This window comes from Loxodonta africana, chromosome 11, assembly GCF_030014295.1.
Source record: "Loxodonta africana isolate mLoxAfr1 chromosome 11, mLoxAfr1.hap2, whole genome shotgun sequence".
Lineage (NCBI taxonomy): Eukaryota > Metazoa > Chordata > Mammalia > Proboscidea > Elephantidae > Loxodonta > Loxodonta africana.
This window is the reverse complement of record NC_087352.1, coordinates 99,830,025-99,851,742: the sequence shown is the minus strand read 5'-3', so window position 1 is coordinate 99,851,742 and position 21,718 is coordinate 99,830,025. Positions and strand designations below refer to the sequence as shown.

Here is a 21,718-nt window from a genome sequence, read left to right as displayed (position 1 = left end):
TCGAAATGACAGCATGAAACTGCCCATAGGGTTTCCTAGGCTGTAATCTTTATGGAAGCAGATCACCAGGTCTTTTCTTCTTTTTTATGTTTACATAAATCACTATTTTTATTTATTTATTTATTTTATTCTACTTTAGATGAAGGTTTATGGAACAAACTAGTTTCTTATTAAACAATACACATTTTGTTTTGTGACACTGGTTGCCAATCCCACGAAATGTCGACATTTCCCCCTTTTCGAACTTAGACTCCCATTACCAGCTTTCCTATCCCCTCCTGCCTTCTCATCCTTGCCTCTGGGCTGGTGTGCCCATTTAGTCTTGTTTTGTTTTATGGGCCTTGTCTCATCTTTGGCTGAAGGGTGAATCTCAGAAGCGACTTCAGTACTGAACTAAACGGGTATCCGGGGGCCATACTCTCAGGATTTCTCCAGTCTCTGTCAGATCAGTAAAGTCTGGTCTTTTTTCACTAGGTCTCTTCTCTCATAAGCCACTGATGGGTTTAAACTGCAGACCTATGGCTTAGCAGCCAAGTCTTTAACCATTGTGCCAGCAGGGCTCCTTTCCACTACAATAAAGCCAAACCTGTTGCCATCTCATAGCCACCCTAGGGTTTCCAAGGAGTGGCTGGTGGACTCAAACTGCTAATCTTTCGATTAGCAGCCCAGCCTTTTACCACTGTGCCACCAAGGCTCCACTGTGCATAACCAAAAAAAACCAAACCCGTTGTTGTCAAGTCAATTCCAACTCATAGCAACCCTATAGGACAGAGTAGAACTGCCCCATAGAGTTTCCAAGGAGCACCTGGTGGATGTGAACTGCCTACCTTTTGGTTAGCAGGCATAGCACTTAACCACTACACCAGCAGGGTTTCCCCACTGCATATAAAAAAACACTAAAAACAGGAATGGTCATAGCCAGGAGTCTACGAGTTTAGAGCTGAGGGGTGAGGAGTTGGTAATGGGGGTGGAGAGAGCAAACCCAGGCCCTCAGAGCCCGTAGATCAGCTCTGCCCAACTTTGTCCGATGATGGAAATGTTCAGCACTGCCCAACACTGTCCCCACTGCCCAACACTGTCCACACTCATCTCATGTAGCTACTGAGCACTCACAACCTGGCCAGTGAGACTGAGGAATTGAACCTTTAATCTCTTTTAATTTTTCTTGGTTTAAATTTAGATAACCAAATGTGGCTAATGGCTACCATCTTGGACAGTGCAGCCTTAGAGTTGAGGAGACATGAAAGGTACTTTATTATACATGTCAATACAGGAAGAGTAAAATGGCAAATACTCTAAGAGATGTTCAGATGCTACCTACCTTTAAACAATTAAGGATGACGACTTTACCTATAGTTGTAGAAAATCCAAGCTGAACTGAACATACCAGCATAGGTGATGGAAGCAAAAAGAGTCTTCTAAGCAGCGGGAACAGCATAAGCATAGATAAGAAGACTCCAAGCATAAGAGCACTGTTACAAGCACCACGCCGTTGGGCCAGGACATATGAGGAGGCACATAATAGGGAGAACATGTCAAAAAGATTATATACAAACTGAGGAAAATCTAGCTATTTGTTTAGGCACTTATTGTGTACCTTTCCCACTAAGTTTAAAGAGCAGGAAAGCAAAAGGAAAGTGGTCTATTAATCAAGAGATGGACATCATTAATACAAAGGAATGAACAACAGAACAATAGGTTCATGGAAAAGAATCATTCTAAGAGCTAAATATTTGATAAAGCATCTTTGAGAAGCATGGATTAAAGACAGCAGAGTGAAGCGCAAATAGCATGATAAGTATGGTCACTGGGAAAGCTAGGGGACCCTCAGCTGGGCAAAACTGGGGTAAGCCAAAGGGCAGCCAACAGTCATTGCCTGGGGCTGGATGGTGGAGGGCTAATGGGCACTGGATATTTGTCTTTCGGTGTGCCTCATCACCACCTCAGTGGAAATGCTACTTCCCTGTCAGGGTCTGGGCCCATGCTGTCCAGAAGGGCACGGGATCAGGGCTGGTATGGGGCACTGTGGACAGGCTGGCAGATCAGGGGCTGGCCCAGGCCCCTGCACTGACCATACACACTCCCTAAAGCCACTAGCACCAGGCAGTGGCTATGTATCAATAGTCTGCGGGTGTTTAAAATTTTAATAGCTAGCTGCACCCTCACTGAATAAGAGCCTGAAGGCTCGTCTGACCTGTGGGATAGAACTAAACCTTACCCCTTAAAGCAAAGATGAAGCACACAAGGCCTGAGGCCACTTTTAGGTGTCACATCCCTTCCCTCAGAGAACTGAGCACCCAGTGTTCTTACTGTATTTTACTTTACTTTGATTTAGTTGGCAATATTTAAATTCAGGAAACTTCAGTTTAAAGATTCCAGACTTAGGGCTTCTCAGAAAACAGGGCCTAGAGCTGAGCAGCAGTGGCCCCTCTGGCCACTGCTTACCTTATTACTGTCACTGCTCACCCGGCCCTGGATGTCATCTGGACTTGGAGCCCTTGCTGTGATCTTTAGGTACCCATGCTATAACAAGGCACTCAGCTAAGACGAGAGCTAAAGCTGAGGCAAAAATAAATACACAGAGGGAGACAGTTAATTTTTTGTCCTAATTAATTTGGAGCCATCAATCTTGAGAGAATTAGTTTTATTTTTCCCCCCAGTATGCCGATAGGCTACCAAGACTATTTTTAATTGAACTTAACAATGTCACAATACCTCCTAAAGAACATTAATGCCAGAAATAGTAAAATTTAATACCATTTTGTCCCCTTTCTAATTAGCATATATAATAGATGTGTGCTCTGCTCACTTCTTGAGAAAGAAACCACAACTCTGACACGCTTTAAATATCAACTCTACTACCATTCTGGTTTTACTGCCCTCTCCCCTAAATCTTTATCTGTTCACAGAATTACATGAGATTCCGGATTTAGCACTTAAAACACTAGCCCAAGCCCGTTGGCGTCAACTAAATTTTGACTCATAGCGACTCTATAATAGCAACTTAACAATAAAATTAACTCTTAAGAATAGATAAAATCGCCAAGGATACTTTCCTTTCAACACACATGGAATATTCTCCAGAACAGACCACATATTAGGCCATAAAGCAAGTCTTAACAGAATCCAAAGCATTGAAATATTACGAAGTATCTTTTCTGACCATAAAGGCATAAAAATAGAAATCAATAACAGGAAAGGCAAGGAAAAAAATGAAATACATGGAAACTGAACTACCCTTGCTCAAACATTACTGGGCTAAAGAAGAAATCAAGGATGGAATAAAAAAATTCACAGAATCCAATGTGAATGAAAACACATCTTACTAGAACCTTTGGGACACAACACAAGCAGTATTCAGAGGTCACTTCATAGCAATAAATGCCCACATCCAAAGTATTAACCCTACATCTCGAACAAATAGAAAGAGAACAGCAAAAGAAGCCCTCGACAACAGAGAGTCCCTCACGGAGGAGGAGAAAAGTGGGGTGCAGAACTCAAATTCACGTAAAAACACCAGATTTGATGGTCCGAATGAGACTAGAGGAACCCCAGAAGACAAGGCCCCAGACTCTGTTAACCCAGAACTAAAACCATTCACGAAGCCAACTCCACCAAGATTAGACTGGACTATAAAACATAAAATAATACTCATGAAGAGTGTGTGTATTTGTTCAAGTAGGTACACAAGACTAAATGGCAGCTCCTGTCCAGAGGTGGAATGAGAAAGCAGAAAGGAACAGGAGCCAGGTGGATAGACACGGGAAACCCAGGGTAGAAAGGGGGAGTGTGCTTTCACACTATAGGGATTGCAACTAGGGTCACATAACAATGCTATATAAATTCCTGTATGAGAAACAAACTTGAGCTGTGAACTTTCACGTAAAGCACAATTAAAAAAAAAAAAAAGAAGAAGGCCTGGGGGCACCAGGAGAAAGCAAATTATAAAAATTAGAGCAGAATTAAATGAAATAGAGAATAGAAAAACAATTGAAATAGTAAACAAGACCAAAAGCTGGTTCTTTGAAAAGATCAACAAAATTGATAAACCACTGGCCAAACTGACAAAAGAAAAACAGTAGAGGAAGCAAATAACCCAAATAAGAAATGAGATGGACGATATCACAACAGACCCAACTGAAATTAAAAGGATCATAACAGAATATTCTGAAAAACTGTACGCTAACAAATTTGAAAACCTAGAGGAAATGGACAAATTTCAAGAAAAAACTACCTACCTAAACTAAAACAAACGGAGGCAGAAAAACTATAAAAAAAAAAAAAAAAAAAAAGAAGAGATTGAAGAGGTAATTTAAAAACTCCCAACAAAAAAAGGCCCTGGCCCTGACAGCTTCAATGGAGAATTCTATGGAACTTCCAGAGAGGGCTTAACATCAATGCTACTAAAGGTATTTCAGAGCATAGAAATGAATGGAATACTCCCAAACTCATTCTATGAGGCCAACATAACCCTGATACCAAAACCAGGTAAAGATGCCACAAAAAAAGAAAATTACAGACATATATCTCTGATGAACATAGATGCAAAAATCCTCAACAAAATTCTAGCCTATAGAATTCAACAACATATCGAAAAAATAATAACTCACCATGACCTAGTGCGATTCATGCCAGGTATGCAGGGATGGTTCAACATTAGAAAAACAATCAATGGAATCTAAATCAAACAAAAGACAAGAACCACATGATCCTATCAATTGATGCAGAAAAGACATTTGACAAAGTCCAACACTCATTCATATTCTCAGCAAAATAGGAATAGAAGGGAAATTCCTCAACACAATGAAGGGCATTTATACAAAGCCAACATCCAACAGCCAACATCATCCTAAATGGAGAGAGTCTAAAAACATTCCTCTTGAGAATGGGAACCAGACAAGGATGCCTTTTATCACCATTCTTATTCAACGTTGTGCTGGAGGTCCTAGCCAGTGCAATTAGGCTAGATAAATAAACAGCATCCAAACTGGTAAGTAAGAAGTAAAAGTACCCCTACTTGCAGATATATAATCATATATACAGAAAACCCCAAAGAATCCACAAGAAAACTACTGGAACTAATAGAAGATCTCAGCAAACTATCAGGATACAAGATAAGCATAAAAAATCAGTTGGATTCCTCTATACCAACAAATAGAACTTTGAAGAGGAAATCACCAAATTAATACCATTTGCAATAGCCCCAAAGAAGATAAAATACTTAGGGATAAATCTAACCAGAGACATAAAAGACCTATACAAAGAAAACTACAAGACTTTACTGCAAGAAACCAAAAGAGACCTACATAAGTGGAAAAACACACCATGCTCATAGGTAGGGAGGCTCAACATTGTGAAAATGTCAGTTCTACCCAAAGTGATATACAAATACACTGCAACTTCGATCCACATTTTAACGACTTTTTTAAAGAGATGGAGACACGAATCCCCAAATTCATATGGAAAGGAAAGAAGCCCAGGATAAGTAAAACATTACTGAAAAAGAAGAACAAAGTGAGAGGCCTCACATTACCTGATTTTGGAACCTATTATACTGCCACAGTAATCAGAACAACCTGGTAGTGGTACAACAACAGATACACAGACCAATGGAACAGAATTGAGAATCCAGAAGTAAATTCATCCACCTTTGAGCAGCTGATATTTGACAAAGGCCCAAATTCAGTTAAATGGGGAAAAGACAGCCTTTTTAACAAACGGTGCTGGCATAACTGGATACCCATCTGCACAAAAAAAAAGAAACAAGACCCATGCCTCACACCATGCACAAAAACTAACTCAAAATGGATCAAAGACCTAAATATAAAACCTAAAATGATAAACATCATAGAAGAAAAAAATAGAAACAACACTAGGAGCCCGAATACATGGCATAAACAGAATACAAACCGTAACTAACAATGCACAAACACCAGAAGAGAAACTAGATAACTGGGAGCTTCTGAAAATCAAACACTTATACTCATCAAATGACTTAACCAAGAGAGTAAAAAGAAAAAGCTACAGATTGGGGGAAAAAATTTGACTGAGACATATCTGATAAGGGTCTAGTCTTTAAAATCTACAACACACTGCAACACCTCAAAACAAAAGGACAAGCAACTCAATTAAAAAATGGGCAAAGGATACGAACACGTGCTTCACCAAAAAAGACATTCAGGTAGCTAACAGATACACGAGGAAATGCTCACATCATCAGCCATTAGAGAAATGCAAATCAAAATTACAATGAGATATCATCTCACCCCAATAAGGCTGACATTAATCCAAAAAACACAAAATAATTAATGTTGGAGAGGTTGTGAGACTGGAACACTTGCACACTGCTGGAGGGAAGGTAAAATGGTACAACCACTTAGGAAATTGATTTGGTGCCTCCTTAAAAAGCTAGAAATAGAAGTACTATATGATCCAGTTATCCCACTCCTTAGAATATATCCTAGAAAAATAAGAGCCATCACATGAATAGATATATGCACACCCATGTTTGTTCATTCCAGCACTGTTTACAACCGCAAAAATATGGAAACAACCTAGGTGCCCATCAACAGATCAAAGGATAAACAAATTATCGTACATATACACAATGGAATACTACATGATGATAAAGAACAAGAAGAATATGCTTACATGCTTGTGTTATACTGCAACAGTTCCTATGTATGAAGCTGGCTGTCTCAGATGCCCCCATGAAAGTTCGTTGGAAACACCAAAGCCCAGGTCTTATCCCCAGAAATTCTGATTCAATGGTTCATATATGGGCCCAAAGTCTACATTGTCAGTAAGTTCCCCAAGAGTTTCTGAAGATGAGGTGGCTTAAAGAAGCCGTGTTCCCTACTGGTCTGAGCTACAGTGAATCTCCTCTCTGGAGGTTAAAGGTTACTATGGCACCAGAAGAGGCACTCAGAACAGGCATTCCACAGCATACCGAATAAAGCCACTGTTGCCTTGAGGAACCACGGATCTGGCAGGAGAGAGGGGAAGCCTGAAGATGCACTTTACAACATATCAAAACCTCAAAAAAAAAAAAAAATTCCTCTATATTTATGGCCTATGTCTTTTGTGCATAGGTCTATTTATTGATGGGCACTTTTAGCAATGAGAGGGCATGAACCTAGAAATCCTTCTCAGAGTATGACAACAGAGTTTTCATTGAATTGTACCACTCATTTCAAACAACAGGCATCAAAGTAACAGAAAATGAATAGAGAGGCTCAAAATAAATGCCCTCAACAGAAGGTTCTAGGACATTTACAAAGTACTTTCAATCTTGAGGCTCAAGATAGAAAAAAAAAAGGCTAAGGGAGAATTCATTGACTGTAAAGATGGGCTGAACGTGAGATGGAGAGTCAGGGTAACAGTCTGTCTTTAACGGCAGCCTTGGGCACAAACGGCAGCCTTGCCATGGCACCATAAACCTTTACATTCAAATGTAGTGGTACACTTAGCCCTTCAAAAACAAAAAACTCAGTTGCAAAAACCTTGCATTTTTAAAATGTACACGTTGTCACAACTGTCAATTCATACCACCTGAAGCTGTGCTAACCTTGATAGCAAGCCCTTTAAGAAGTTCTAGCACGTGAGTGATAGGTATACCCACCACTCCCCACTACCTGCTTTTCAGCCACTCCACTACTTCTAGCTTCTTCAAAGAACATACGTCAAGTCTGCAGTTTATAGTACATCATTTCATCACACTAAAGCTGTTTTTTAAAACGAGGCAGGGATTAGAATAAATCTCAATGCAGTCCATTTTACCAAATGTTCACAGTCCTAATAATGCAGAAAATCAAACCTATCAACTTCAGCTACATGATTTAATCTTGAAATCTGAAGATTCAGCTAATGTAAAAATATTAAAGTTGCCTCTACTGACTTGGCAGATGATGGTAGTTCTGCACCTCAATATCTACTCTCCCTATCTTCCTTAGTAATACAACCCTTGATTTTAGTTGGAATCATGGACACTCAGAATATAGACTGCATTTTCTTGTCTTCCTTACAGCAAGAAGTTTTTCATTGGTCAAATTACCAATGAAAATGAAGCTTAAGTGGAAGTTTCCAGGAACTACCTTTTAAGCCAGCTCATACTGGCCATGTCTCCCTTCGCCACTTCTCTTCTTCATCCCTCCTCCTTTATGCTAGCTAAAATTAGGATGTGATGGCTGGAGCTTAAGCAGCCATTTTGAGCCCTGAGTTGCCCCATTAGGATAGAAGGGGCAAGAGTGAAGGAATTGTCACAACAACCATGGACTACTTATTTCTGCATTCCTCTCACTTGAAAGAAAAATAAAAATCTACTTGATTACATAATTCTTATTTGGTGTTTTCCATCACCTTGGGCTAGATCTAAACCTAACTAATACATAAGGTTTTATATCAATAATTTCCATCAAGGTTTTAAAAAGTGTTTTCTTACTGCATTTTCTTGCTCTTGTAGACGTACAAATCACCCAAGATGGCAAAATATAGCAAAATCCAGGAATAAATTTTTGGCTGGCTTACAAGTGTCAAGAAGGCTAATGAGAGGCAAGAACACAGAGAGATTTCCCATCCTATACCCACCAAACACTAAACCCACTGCCGGCGAGTTGATTCTGACTCATAGCAACCTACAGGACAGAGCAGAACTGTCCAGGGTTTCCAAGGCTATAAATCTTGGCAGAAGCAGATTGTCACATCTTCCTCCCACAGAGCTGCCGCTGGTAGTCTCGAACCGCTGACCTTTCAGTTAGCAGTCAAGTGCTTTGACCACTGCACCACCAGGGCCCCTTTCCTTTCCTATACATTCCCCCAAATATTTCCTCTCTTACCCCAAAGTTGGTGAAATCAAGTATTCAGAATTAGTTATTATTTCTCACCATGATCATCACTCCCCTCTCCCTTAAATCCTCAAACATACTAACAAGACTTGAGATTTGCAAGATCCATGTAGAATCTACAGATAAACACGCATGTATGGTGAGGATTACAAGAAAAGCTGCTTCTGAGAATCTGGAAACCGCATTCCCATTCCAGCACTACTGCAGACGTTTGGACGGCTTTCTTCTGACAGTCGTTTACCTCTTGCTGTGTGTCAATTCTGACTCATGGTGACTCCATGTGTGTCAGAGGAGAGCTGTGCTTCACAGGGTTTTCAATGGCTAATTTTACAGAAATGACCAGGTCTTTCTTCTGAGGCACCTCTGGGTGAACTGGAACCTCCACTTTTCAGTTAGCAGTGAGTATGCTAACCATCTGCACCACCCAGTGACCATTTACCTTTTGGGCCCAGCTTTCTTAATTATAAACTAATGGAATGGACTAGATCTTTAGATGTCCTTCTAATTCTAGGATTCTAGGTCCTAAAATGATATCTCTTAACATGTCTAAGGAAACCCTGGTGTCATAGTGGTTAAGAGCTATGGCTGCTAACCAAAAGTTCGGCAGTTCAAATCCTCCAGGTACTCCTTGGAAACCCTATGCGGCAGTTCTACTCTGTTCTTTAGGGTCACTATGAGTCAGACGATATTGACTCAACAGCAAATCGGTATGGTTTTTTTTTTTTTTTTTAACGTGTCTTAAAGGGCTCCAAATTGATAGCGCAATTCCAAATAAGTATCATTTGTTTGGTATTTATATTTAAGAATAAGAATAAGCTACTATTTCTTTTTATATTTGTATTTAACAACAATCTACTGTTCTTATACAACTGTACCCTAAGAATACATTTCCATCACTACACTACTAAGTTGATATTCGCTCTTATTGCTAAAGAGCCCTGGTGGTGCAGTGGGTAAGAGCTTGGCTGCTAACCAAAAGGACAGCAGTTAGAATCCACCAGTCACTCCTTGAAAACCCCACGGGGTAGTTCTACTCTGTCCTACAGGGTCGCTATGAGTCAGATCAACTTGACGGTAACAGGTTTGGTTTTCTTACTGCTAAGAACAAATTTTGGAGGGAATTTAGGGCCATAAAGATTTTGAAAAGGATTTATTAGATATTGAATGTTCTGGAACAAGTTTCAAAATCATAAATTGATAAACATAAAGCAATAGCTTAATGAGGAAGTTATTCTCTTTTAGAGTGTGTAAATCCTGTAAGCTAAAAGTTGTTAAATACAACTTAATTCACTCTGGAGTACAGTTAAGTAGATATGATGGATGGCAGGTTGTCTTGATCGTTTCTGTTTGTTAAATGATGATAGATGAGTGATGATCACTGCTGAATTTCCAGGCAGAGTCTGTGTTTGAACTCTCTGTCTTCATCAAGAACTTCCAATCAACTACTGTTCTAAATCTGTCTCCATCAGAACGAGACACTTCACAATTATGATAGAGGGGAAGGCCAGAAACCTTGCAGGAGTCCCTCGGTATTGTGTGTGACATGAAGTACAATCAACATGTCAAACTACCTCCACAAATTTGCAGTGTGTTGGACTTCTAAGAAAGCTTTCTAAGCAATCTCCTACCCACCTGAACATAAAAAAGGCTTCTGGCTCCAGAACTACTTGTCTTTAGGGAAGGGATCTACCATGAGGCACTGGTATATGAATTTTGCACTTCATATTTCCAGTTTCCGGAGCAATACAGCAATCACAGGGTAATGACTTTTAACTACTTGTTCCAAATTTGAATGAAGAGTCATAGAAAACAGTCAAACTGAGGATAAACCAAAAACAATCCTTCTGACTTTAGGTAACAACGCAGGCTTTTGTTTCTAACTACGTGTGGTGTGAGGCAGTAAGAACATTTCTCTGTCGCCCCATGAAAACACTGATCTGTAACTTGGGGAGGTGATGCAGGGACTCTATAAAATACAGGAAGATGTTCTGGGGACAACAAGCAATGACTGGCAGGTAAACACTCAAAAACCTTAAGAACATAATTCATGTCCCAAATTTTAAAAGAAGTTTTTAACAGAAAAAGTGAATGTGCCCTGGGGACAAGCTCTCAAAAACCTAGGAATAAAGATTCTTTAAAATTATCATTTTTTCCAGCATGATATTGAGAGTGCACTTCAGCTTACAAGGGTCCATCTTGGCCCTGGAAACACTGGTGGTGCAGTGGTTAAGAGCTACGGCTGCTAACCAAAAAGTCGGCAGTTCAAATCCACCAGGAAACCCTATGGGACAGTTCTACTCTGTCCTATAGGGCTGCTATGAGTCAGAATCAACTAGACAGCAACAGGTTTGGGCTTTTTGGTTTATCTTGGCCCTTGTAAAACAGGGCCATGCCATCAAGTAGATTCTAACTCATAGCAACTCCATGTGACAAAGAACTGCCCTACAGGGTTTTCTTGGCTTTAAGCTTTATGGAAGAGATCATCAGATCTTTCTCCCACAGAGCCATCAGATGGATTCAAACCACCAACCTTTTGGTTAGCAGTCAAACATTTTACCTATGTTATTCCACCAGGGCTCCCTGTTTTATTATGTAACTGCCAGATATGTCTAATAACAGGAGTTCCCACACCTACACAACCCAAGAGAGGCTCCAGGCATGATAAAGTTTGAGGGTCAAAGCAGAATTCTTCCATAAATACTTGATACCTGGAAGGTATTTCATACAAACATTAAAGTATATTTAGAATTCTTCCATAAGTACTTGATACCTGGAAGTATTTCATACAAACATTAAAGTATATTTAGAGTATATACTTTTCACTCATAGACTAGGCTACAGACAATTTCAACACAGAATGTCCAAAAGTTTGATTTTAATTCATTATTTCAATACTGATAAAAATAAAAATGAGACTATTTAAATGTAGGTTAGATTTATATGTTTCTGTATGTTTAAGAAATCCTCAAAATTAGAGGTTTTAAAGCAAAATGAAAGTAACCATTGAGGGTAATTTAAATGATAAACTCAAATGTATTCTTTAGAATGGTAAGGAACACACACCTAAAATTGGTTTTAGAACTGCCAGTGTGGCGAGAAAAACTAAGAGGCCAAGAATGTTTTCATTCCCTACTTACATAAATGTGATAATTCCCTTTTGACATGGACTCTACCTTGACTACATTCTTTTAAATGTTTTTGATTATTTACCTTCTTTTAGCCTTGCTACAAACAAAATAAACGCTATTTTTAAATAGAAGTTCTGTCTCCAGCAGAAAATCCAAAGAATAAAGGACAAATGGGGAAATAGATAGCCTCCCAGTCAGGGTCTAGCCGAGCATTTTCCATACTTACACCGAGATGCACACACACTTCACCACAGGGAGACCCACAGGATCTGATCGAGGCACACAGCCATCCTTGCCAAAAAGTTAGTGAAATGAGGCGCAGTTCTCCATTCTCTGAGGTACAACCAAGGCCAAGGGGTTTCATTCAGGAGTACCTCACAGAGAAGCTGGAGGGAAACTCATTTTCCATAAGATCAATAGCTGGTTTCTTTTGACGTTTTTTATTTTTTCTACTTGTGAAAATATATTAAGTTGAAGTAGGGTTCACAAATAATCGAGGACACATATAAAATTATTCCTATTTTTATCAATTAGAGAGATGCTACCATTTTGTATTTCATGTACTTCTGAAGAACCAGACTAACTCAGCAGGTTGAAACACTGTAACACGAGCCGCACGTCACCCTCTCAAATACCAACGGATCTGAGTGTTACTGACCATCTCTTACGATGGTGCAAGAGAGCTGGCACTAGAAGAATCGGAAGCAGCAGCAGGAAACCTTCAAAAGAAAACACCTGGGCACTAGAGACCAGAAGATTTGAGTTCTAATTCCAAATTTGTTATTCATACTTACTGATTCTGTGACATTGAGCAAAATACTTAAAACTCTGAGGCCCTTTGATTTCACTGCCTATAACATCAAAATGATCATACAGTGCTACTTGGGGGGATTACATGAGATAACATCTCTCTCTAAGATGCCTGGTCCCAGTGCCTGCACACAGTAGGTCACTCTAACTAGTAGGTATATGTTTCAGCCACTTAACATAATTCTTTGGGGTTACATGTCTCACAAGAGAACTTGGAGCAAAGATGCAAATGCTTAACAAAGCACACAGGAAAACCTATTTATCCATTCTCAAGATAGTCTGGAAATAAAGCCAAACACATACTCATTTTCCCACATCCAAATTGGGGATAAATGATAATTTGACTGTTTATTTGGACTTCTGTATCTGTAGAACAGCTTTCCAACATAAATTCAAATTTGACACGCTGTTGGCTTGCCACAAGAAATCAGTTACTTGGCTGTCTCTCAAAAGGCTTTACTAAATACAGCTGGGAAACTGAACTGCTAAAAAGACAGTCAGTACCCACAGCTAAGCAGAAAACTCTTCTGAGTATCCAACTGGACACATTAAGGACTAATACTAAAAATGGCATATTTTTCTTACAAGTGAAAATAATTTATTAAAGAAAACCAACCTTTCAAGGTTAAAAGTATTTCTTTGCTGAAAGAATAAATTAAAAATATAAACTCAAAATGTGTTCACACACAAAACTGGCCTTTCTAAGATGCACCGTGGCCTGCGTATGTTAAAAGTGGGCGTGGAAGAGGACAGTCTTAAGTGTTACTTGGTCCATAGTCCCTTCTAGTCAAGAGCTCCTTCTGTCATATCTCTGGCCAGTGATCACCCAGCTTCTACTTAATGCTGTCAGTCACGGGGAATGCATTATTTTTCAAATCTCCCATTCCATTGTTGTACAGCTCTACTTGGTAGAATGTTCCTCCTTAAAAATAAAACCAGCCAAAAACCCCACACAACAACAGCAAGAAAAACAAACTCAAAACCTACAATTGCGCTTGTCCTGCCACTGACTGACATAAAATGACTTACTAAGAAGCCCAGGCCTTTTTACGTAACTGTTGCCAAAATAGATCTCCACTAACCTTCATTACATACTGATTCTCCTTAAACTAAACGCAAGGCTTAACATGCCTTTGGTCCATTACTCCAAGGTAGAATATAACAGTTCGCTCCTTTGGCAAAACGACTCTTCAGCTTTGCATTAAAAAATCATAAAATTTAGGCTGAACCAACAAAAAGGTAGTGTCAGGTTCAAAGGATGTGACACCCGCACATACCCACACTAGTGATGCCACACGAGACATTCAGTTTGGATGGAGCCCCACTCTGCAATGAGGCACAACGGCTGACTTCCAGAGAACAGCCATTCCTGCTCTTGGTGGGAGCCTGAAGGAGGCCAAAATATGAGACTCATCAGGGAGCTATGTATATTTAGTTTGATTAGTATGTTAAGAAGGGAGGTAAAAATATGTAATTCATTTCTTCAAAAACCTCTACTGAAGACCTCCTAGATCCCAGCACTACACAGGTCACAGATGAGTAACCTTCAAATATTTAAAGGGCTATAAGGGCTAAAAAATTAAAAACAAAATGATACTCTGGACAACCCACACGATTGGAAAAAAGATTTTAAAATAGTATACCTGATAAACATCTGACTTATAGCCAGAATATATAAAGAAGTCTTAAAGCTCAATAATAAAAAATAAATAACCTAAATAAAAAACGGGCAAATGGGTGCTCGCTTCAGCAGCACATATACTAAAATTGGAACAATACAGAGAAGATTAGCATGGCCCCTGCGCAAGGACAACACTCAAATTCGTGAAGCATTCCGTATTTTTTCTTATTCAACATTGTGCTGGAGGTCCTACCCAGAGCAATTAGGCTAGACAAAGAAATAAAGGGCATCCAGATTGGCAAGGAAGAAGTAAAAGTATCTCTATTTGCAGATGACATGATCTTATACACAGAAAAACCTAAGGATTCCTCAAGAAAACTAGTGAAACTAATAGAAGAGTTCAGCAGAGTATCGGGATACAAGATAAACATACAAAAATCAGTTGGATTCCTCTACACCAACAAAAAGAACACCCAGGAGGAAATCACCAAATCAATACCATTTACAGTAGCCCCCAAGAAGATAAGATACTTAGAAATAACTCTTACCAGATATGTAAAAGACTTATACAAAGAGAACTACAAAACACTTCTGTAAAAAACCAAAAGAGACCTACGTAAGTGGAAAAACATACGTTGCTCATGGATAGGAAGACTTAACATTTTTAAAATGTCTATTCTACCAGAAGCGATTTATACATTTAATGCAATTCCGGTCCAAATTCCAACAACATTTTTTAATGAGATGGAGAAACAAACCACCAACTTCATATGGAAGGGAAAGAGGCCCCAAATGAGTAAAGCATTACCGAAAAAGAAGAACAAAGTGGGAGCCCTCATTCTACCTGATTTTAGAACCTAATATACCGCCAGAGTACTCAAAACAGCCTGGTACTGGTACAACAACATAGACCAATGGAGCAGAATTGAGAATCCAGACATAAATCCATCCACATATGAGCAGTTGATATTTGACAAAGGCCCCAAAGCAGTTAAATGGCAAAAAGACAGTCTTTTTAACAAATGGTGCTGGCATAACTGGATATCCAGTTTCAACAAAATGAAACAAGACCCATACCTCACACCATGCACAAAAACGAGCTCAAAATGGATCAAAGACCTAAATATAAAATCTGAAATGATAAAGATCATGGAAGAAAAAATAAAGACAACATTAGGAGCCCTAATACATGGCATAAACAGTACACGAAACATTACTAACGATGCAGAAGAAAAACTAGATAACTGGGAGCTCCTAAAAACCAAACACTTATGCTCATCCAAAGACTTCACCAAGAGAGTAAAAAGATTACCTGCAGATTGGGAAAAAAAAATTAGCTATGACATTTCCAGTCAGCACCTGATCTCTAAAATCTACATGATACTGCAAAAACTCTACTACAAAAAGACAAATAACCCAATTAAAAAATGGGCAAAAGATATGAACAGACACTTCACTAAAGAAAACATTCAGGTAGCTAACATGAGGAAATGCTCACGATCATTAGCCATTAGAGAAATGCAAATCAAAACTACAATGAGATTCCATCTCACTCCAACAAGGCTGGCATTAATCCAAAAAACACAAAACAATAAACGTTGGAGAGGGTGTAGAGAGACTGGAACACTTATACGCTGCTGATGGGAATGTAAAATGGTACAACCACTGTAGAAATCGATTTGGCTCTTCCTTCAAAAGCTAGAAATAGAACTACCATATACGATTCAGCAATCCCACTCCTTGGAACATATCCTAGAGAAATGAGAGCCTTTACACGAACAGATATATGCACACTCATGTTCATTGCAGCACTGTTTACAACAGCAAAAAGATGGCAGCAACCAAGGTGCCCATCAACGGATGAATGGATAAATAAATAATGGTATATTCACACGGTGGAATACTGCAAATCGATAAAGAACAGTGATGAATCTGAAACATTTCATAACATGGAGGAATCTGGAAGGAATTATGCTGAGTGAAATTAGTCAGTTGCAAAAGTACAAATATTGTCTAAGACCACTATTATAAGAACTAGAGAAACAGTTTAAACAGAGAAGAAAATATTCTTTGTTGGTTACGAGAAGGGGGAAAGAGGGAAGGTGGGAGAGGGGCATTCACTAATTAGATAGCAGATAAGAACTGCTTTAGGTGACGGGAAAGACAGTACACAACAGAGGCAAGGTCAGCACAACTGGACTAAACCAAAAGCAAAGAAGTTTCCTGAATAAACTGAGTGCTTCGAAGGCCAGCATAGCAGGGGCGAGGGGTTGGGGACCATGGTTTCAGGGGACATCTAAGTCAACTGGCATAATAAAATCTATTAGGGAAACATTCTGCATCCCACTTTGGAGAGTGGCGTTTGGGGGTCTTAAATGATAGCAAGTGGCCATCTTAGATGCATATATTGATCTCAACCTACCTGGATCAAAGGAGAATGAAGAACACCAAGGACAAAAAGTAATTACAAGCCGAAGAGACCGAAAGAGCCGCATATACCAGAGACTACATCAGCCTGAGACCGGAACAACTAGAGGGTGCCCGGCTACAACCGATGACTGCCCTGTCAGGGAACACAACAGAGAACCCCTGAGGGAGCAGGAGAGCAGTGGGGTGGAGACCCCAAATTCTTGTAAAAAGTCCAGACTTAATGGTCAGACTGAGACTAGAAGGACCCCCGTAGTCACGGCACCCAGACCGTCTGTTGGCCCAGGACAGGAACAATTCCCAAAGCCAACTCTTCAGACAGGGATTGGACTGGACAATGCGCTGGAGAGGGATGCTGGTGAGGTGTGAGCACTTGAGACTATCTTTGCATCTCCTGCCTGGAGGGGAGATGAGAGGGTAGAGGGGATTAGAAGCTGGCGAAATGGACAGGAACAGAGAGTGGAGGGAGGGAGCGGGCTGTCTCATTAGGGGGAGAGCAATTGGGAATATGTAGCAAGGTGTATATAGGTTTTTGTGTGAAAGACTGACTTGATTTTTAATCTTTCATTTAAAGCACAATAAAATTTTTTTAAAAAAGAAAAGAGAAGCTAACTATAGAGGCTACAGCCTACATCTGTGCAATTTAAGTTTTAAAGCATTTGATAAAAATTCAGTCTCTGTACTACGTAACTTGTTTCTTTTCTCTCTCTGGAGGTCAAGAGAAGCAACAGAGAGCTAATCTAATCCTATTTGAAATAATCTCCACCAGTTTCAACATTCATTATGCTCTCATTGTAAAAATTTTAATGTTAAAAGCTCAGGGCATGCAACAGCAAGTTGAAAGCTTTAATTCAGGAGGAGGAGGGACCACCTTAACCCAATAATATGAAAGCCTTTTTAACAAAGGATGTTATTCTCTTGAAGTAGTAATCTATAGCAAATTACACAAAAAGAATTTGATTATAGTTTTGAATCTTTTAGAAAAGGATAATTTAATATGAAGTTAAAAGCTGATTCATTTTTGCAAAGATTCTTCTGTCTGTTACTCTTTATGAATTGTCCATTGAGTTGATATAAAGTGAAAACACAGACTGGAAAACATTATTTGGTTACAATTAAGGCTCTCAATATACGGTACTGTAAGTCGGATACACTACCAAATATATATATTCTCTATCTATGTCTAATCTGTATTTCCATACTCCAGATATTCTCTTTATTTAAAAGGTTTACTGTGTGTTTTCTGAAAGTCAGCTCAAGAGCTGAATAAAGCAGTTAGTTAAAAATAATCACAAACACTTTTAAATAGTATATTCTACAAAATTCTACTGTGAAATTAATTCTTAATAGAATACTGGAAAGGGCCAACAGGTACATGGCATCAAATGTGGGATCATTCTGTAATAGAATATTGTAGTAGCTAGGATGTTAAAAACCATCTAGTAATAAATTCAACCTTCTTACATAACAGAAAAAATTGACCTCAAGGAGGTTAAACGATTATCCAAGCCACACGTCCAGTTATTGACAAGCCGAAAATCCTTTTGGTCTTCCCAGTACAGTGTCAACTCCACTATATCTGCTTCTCTCTCTACAGCACACCTTACTTAGAGTTAAACAGTATATTTTCAGATAGCTGGCACTATATGTCAATTTATATCTTGATTAAAGAGGTGAATGAAATTCCCTTACATCACGCTAAAAGAGCCTGCAGTTGATTAATAACATGTTTTCCTCTCCTTCACAATTCTGACTTATAATACAAAGCTAAAAGGGTGGACTCAAGTAATTAATAATGCTTTATGTTTTCCATAAAGAGGTATGAAAGGTCTCTCCCACATGAGGTAGATTTTTAAAAAGTGATTCCACAATTAATCTCCATAAAGTCATTAAGCATCAAAACATTCCAAATACCAATGTTCTAAAAATGATTGTCTTTAAAGTCAATTTTTGAAATGGTTCTATTCCCACTCTCCCCTTATCCAATCTCGAAGTATTTTTACATGACCAGTATTTTACATGGCTAGCCACAAAAACTATATATATATATATGTTTGTTTGTTTTGTTTTTTGTTAGATACCTTCGAGTTGGTTCCAACTCACAGCGGCCCTGTGTACAACAGAACGAAACACTGCCCAGTCCTGCATCATCCTCACAACTGTGCTATGTTTGAGCCAATTGTTGCAGTTGCTGTGTCAATCCATGTCCTTGAAGGTCCTCCTCTTTTTTCATGACCCTCTACTTTACCAAGCATGATGTCCTTCTCCAGAGACTGATCACTCCTGATAATATGTCCAAAGTACATGAGACAAAGTCTCACCATCTTCGCTTCCAAGGATAGCTCTGGCTGTACTTCTTCCAAAACAGACTTGTTAGGTTTTCCTACAGTCCATGGTATTCTCAACATACTTCACCAACATTGTAATTCAAAGGCATCAACTTTTCTAAGGTCTTCCTTATTCATTGCCCAGCTTTCACATGCATATGAGGCGACTGAAAATATCATGGCTTGTGTTCCCAAAAACCCAACCAAACCCGTTGCCATCAAGTTGATTCCGTCATAGAGACCCTATAGGACAGAGTAGAAATGCCCCATATGGTTTCCAAGGAGCACCTGGTGGATTTGAACTGCCAACCTTTTTTGGTTAGCAGCCGTAGCTCTTAACCACTATGCTACCAGGGTTTTCCATGGCTACCAGGGTTTTCCATGGCTTGGGTTAGGCACACCTTAATCCTCAAAGTGACATCTTTGCTTCTCAACACTTCAAAAAGGTCTTTGGCAGCAGATTTGCCCAATGCAGTACATTGTTTTATATAATATATATATACAGAAACCCTGCTGGCGCAGTGGTTAAGTGCTACGGCTGCTAATCAAAGGGTCGGCAGTTTGAATTCATCAAGCAGTCCTTGGAAACTCTATGCGGCAGTTCTACCCTGTCCTATAGGGTCGCTATGAGTCGGAATCGACTCGACGGCACTGGATTTGGTTTTGGTTTTGGATACACACACACACACACACACACACACACCTCCTAGGAAAGTTAAAAGTCAAAAAGGCTAATGATTTATAGATCATTTCCATAATTTTCTTTTCTGTTTTAAATCTTAACTCATCTCTGATACTATCAAAATTCTCAATATGTTCAGTATCTGTTTCCAAGTTAATCCCCATCACGATGGTAGAAACGACTTTCCTTACTGGCAAGAACAAGAGTGTGGGTTGCACGTTATTCCACTGGGACAGTCAGTTTCCCTATACCAGAGTCTTGGCCTCTATTCCCTTTTAAAGTATCTTCTATTTGAAATGGACACCTCTCCTGAGCCATTTTAAAATTAAAAAAAAAAAAAACCCTGCTCCCTAAACAATAACCCCTTTTATTTTCTCTCTCTGGACATTTCTTGCACCCTTGTGGCCATACGGATGATCACAATATGTCATTCTTGGATAACCTGGACCAAACCGATGTTACCTGGTTGTCTACAGAGAAAGACAGAAAAACGCTTATAGGAGTAGAGTTATAATTGGTCTATTAAACAAGATAGCATAATTAAATAAGATTCATACATTACATACTGAATAATCAACATAATTCTTTTTTATACTTCAAACTTTTAAAGAAATTTCAAGGAAAAAAAGAATATTATTTCCTGGAATTAAAAGTTTAGAAATAACTTCATCTTAATCCTTTAAATCAATGAAAAAACTATGAACCAGACACAGTTGATTGGATTCTACCAATCACCAAAACTATTAATCTCTGCATATGTTAATAATTGCATTGTAACAGTTTTCTTTCTTTTTTCTAAAAATCATAAGCTAACTTTAGTAAAATAAGAAAATAGACAATGAAGAACAACATTTTAAAACCACAAACCACACAATACCAACAACCCAAGTACAGCCACTCTTAAAACACTGATATAGAGATATATTTTTAGATATTTTTCTAGGTATAAATGATCATTTGTTTTATAAAAATGGACCACATTATTCATATTTTGTATGTACTTTTTCATTTAATATATTTATTTCCCCAAACCAACCCACTGCTGTCAAGTCAGTTCTGACTAGTAGTGACCCCGCAGGGTTTCCAAGGCTATCAACTTTTACAGAAGGAGACTGCACATCTTTCTCCCGCACAGCCACCGGTGGTTTCAAACAGTTGAACGCTTTGGCTTAGCAGTCGAACACGTTAACCACTGCACCATTAAGGCTCCTACTTTATGTCACTTAATGTATTTTTCTTGTCAATTGATATTTTATTTAATATTTTTAGTGACCATATAGTATTCCATTATACAGATTTAATAATCTATTTCACCAATTGCTCCACGTTGGACTTTATTTTCAACTTTGAGCTCTTAAAAACAATGAGATGAACAACTTGGTAGCTAAGTATTTAAATATATTACAATTATTTCTTTAGAATATATTCCATAAGTAAAACTGCAGATTCAAAGACCGCACAATTTAAAGTCTTTGCTACATTATTCTCTAGAACTATGAACTCACTGCGATACTGTACACATCCCCAGATTCTTCTCAACATGATTTTCTACTATGTTTTTCAACCTTTCTCAGTTTGATGAAAGACCAAAAATGAGTAAATGACTGTTATTAAAATTTGTATCCCTGTAGTTATTAGTGGGATTGAATATTTGTGTTCACTGTATATTTGTATTTTTATTTTGACAATCCAACCCACATTTCTGTTCATGTCTAAAAATAAATTAATTTTATCATTAACCCTGAGTAATAATTCAGCTTGGTATACAATTCTACATGAACACTTATTGTCTCTTAGCACTTTAAATCCCAATATCTTCTAGCATCTACTGCTACTGACGAAAAGTCTGCTGCCAACCTGGCTGTCATTTTTCTGGTAAG

At 38.7% G+C, this 21,718-nt stretch overlaps 1 protein-coding gene and 1 non-coding gene across 4 annotated transcripts in view; one reads left to right on the top strand and one right to left on the bottom strand.

Annotated features, from left to right (window-relative positions):
* The window catches only part of PTPRM (protein tyrosine phosphatase receptor type M), a 943,724-nt gene that overhangs the window by 755,425 nt on the left and 166,581 nt on the right, over window positions 1-21,718 (bottom strand). The window lies entirely within an intron of this gene.
* LOC111749650 (U6 spliceosomal RNA) lies at window positions 14,519-14,625 on the top strand. Its single transcript, XR_002784851.1, has one exon. It is a non-coding gene; the product is annotated as a U6 spliceosomal RNA (small nuclear RNA).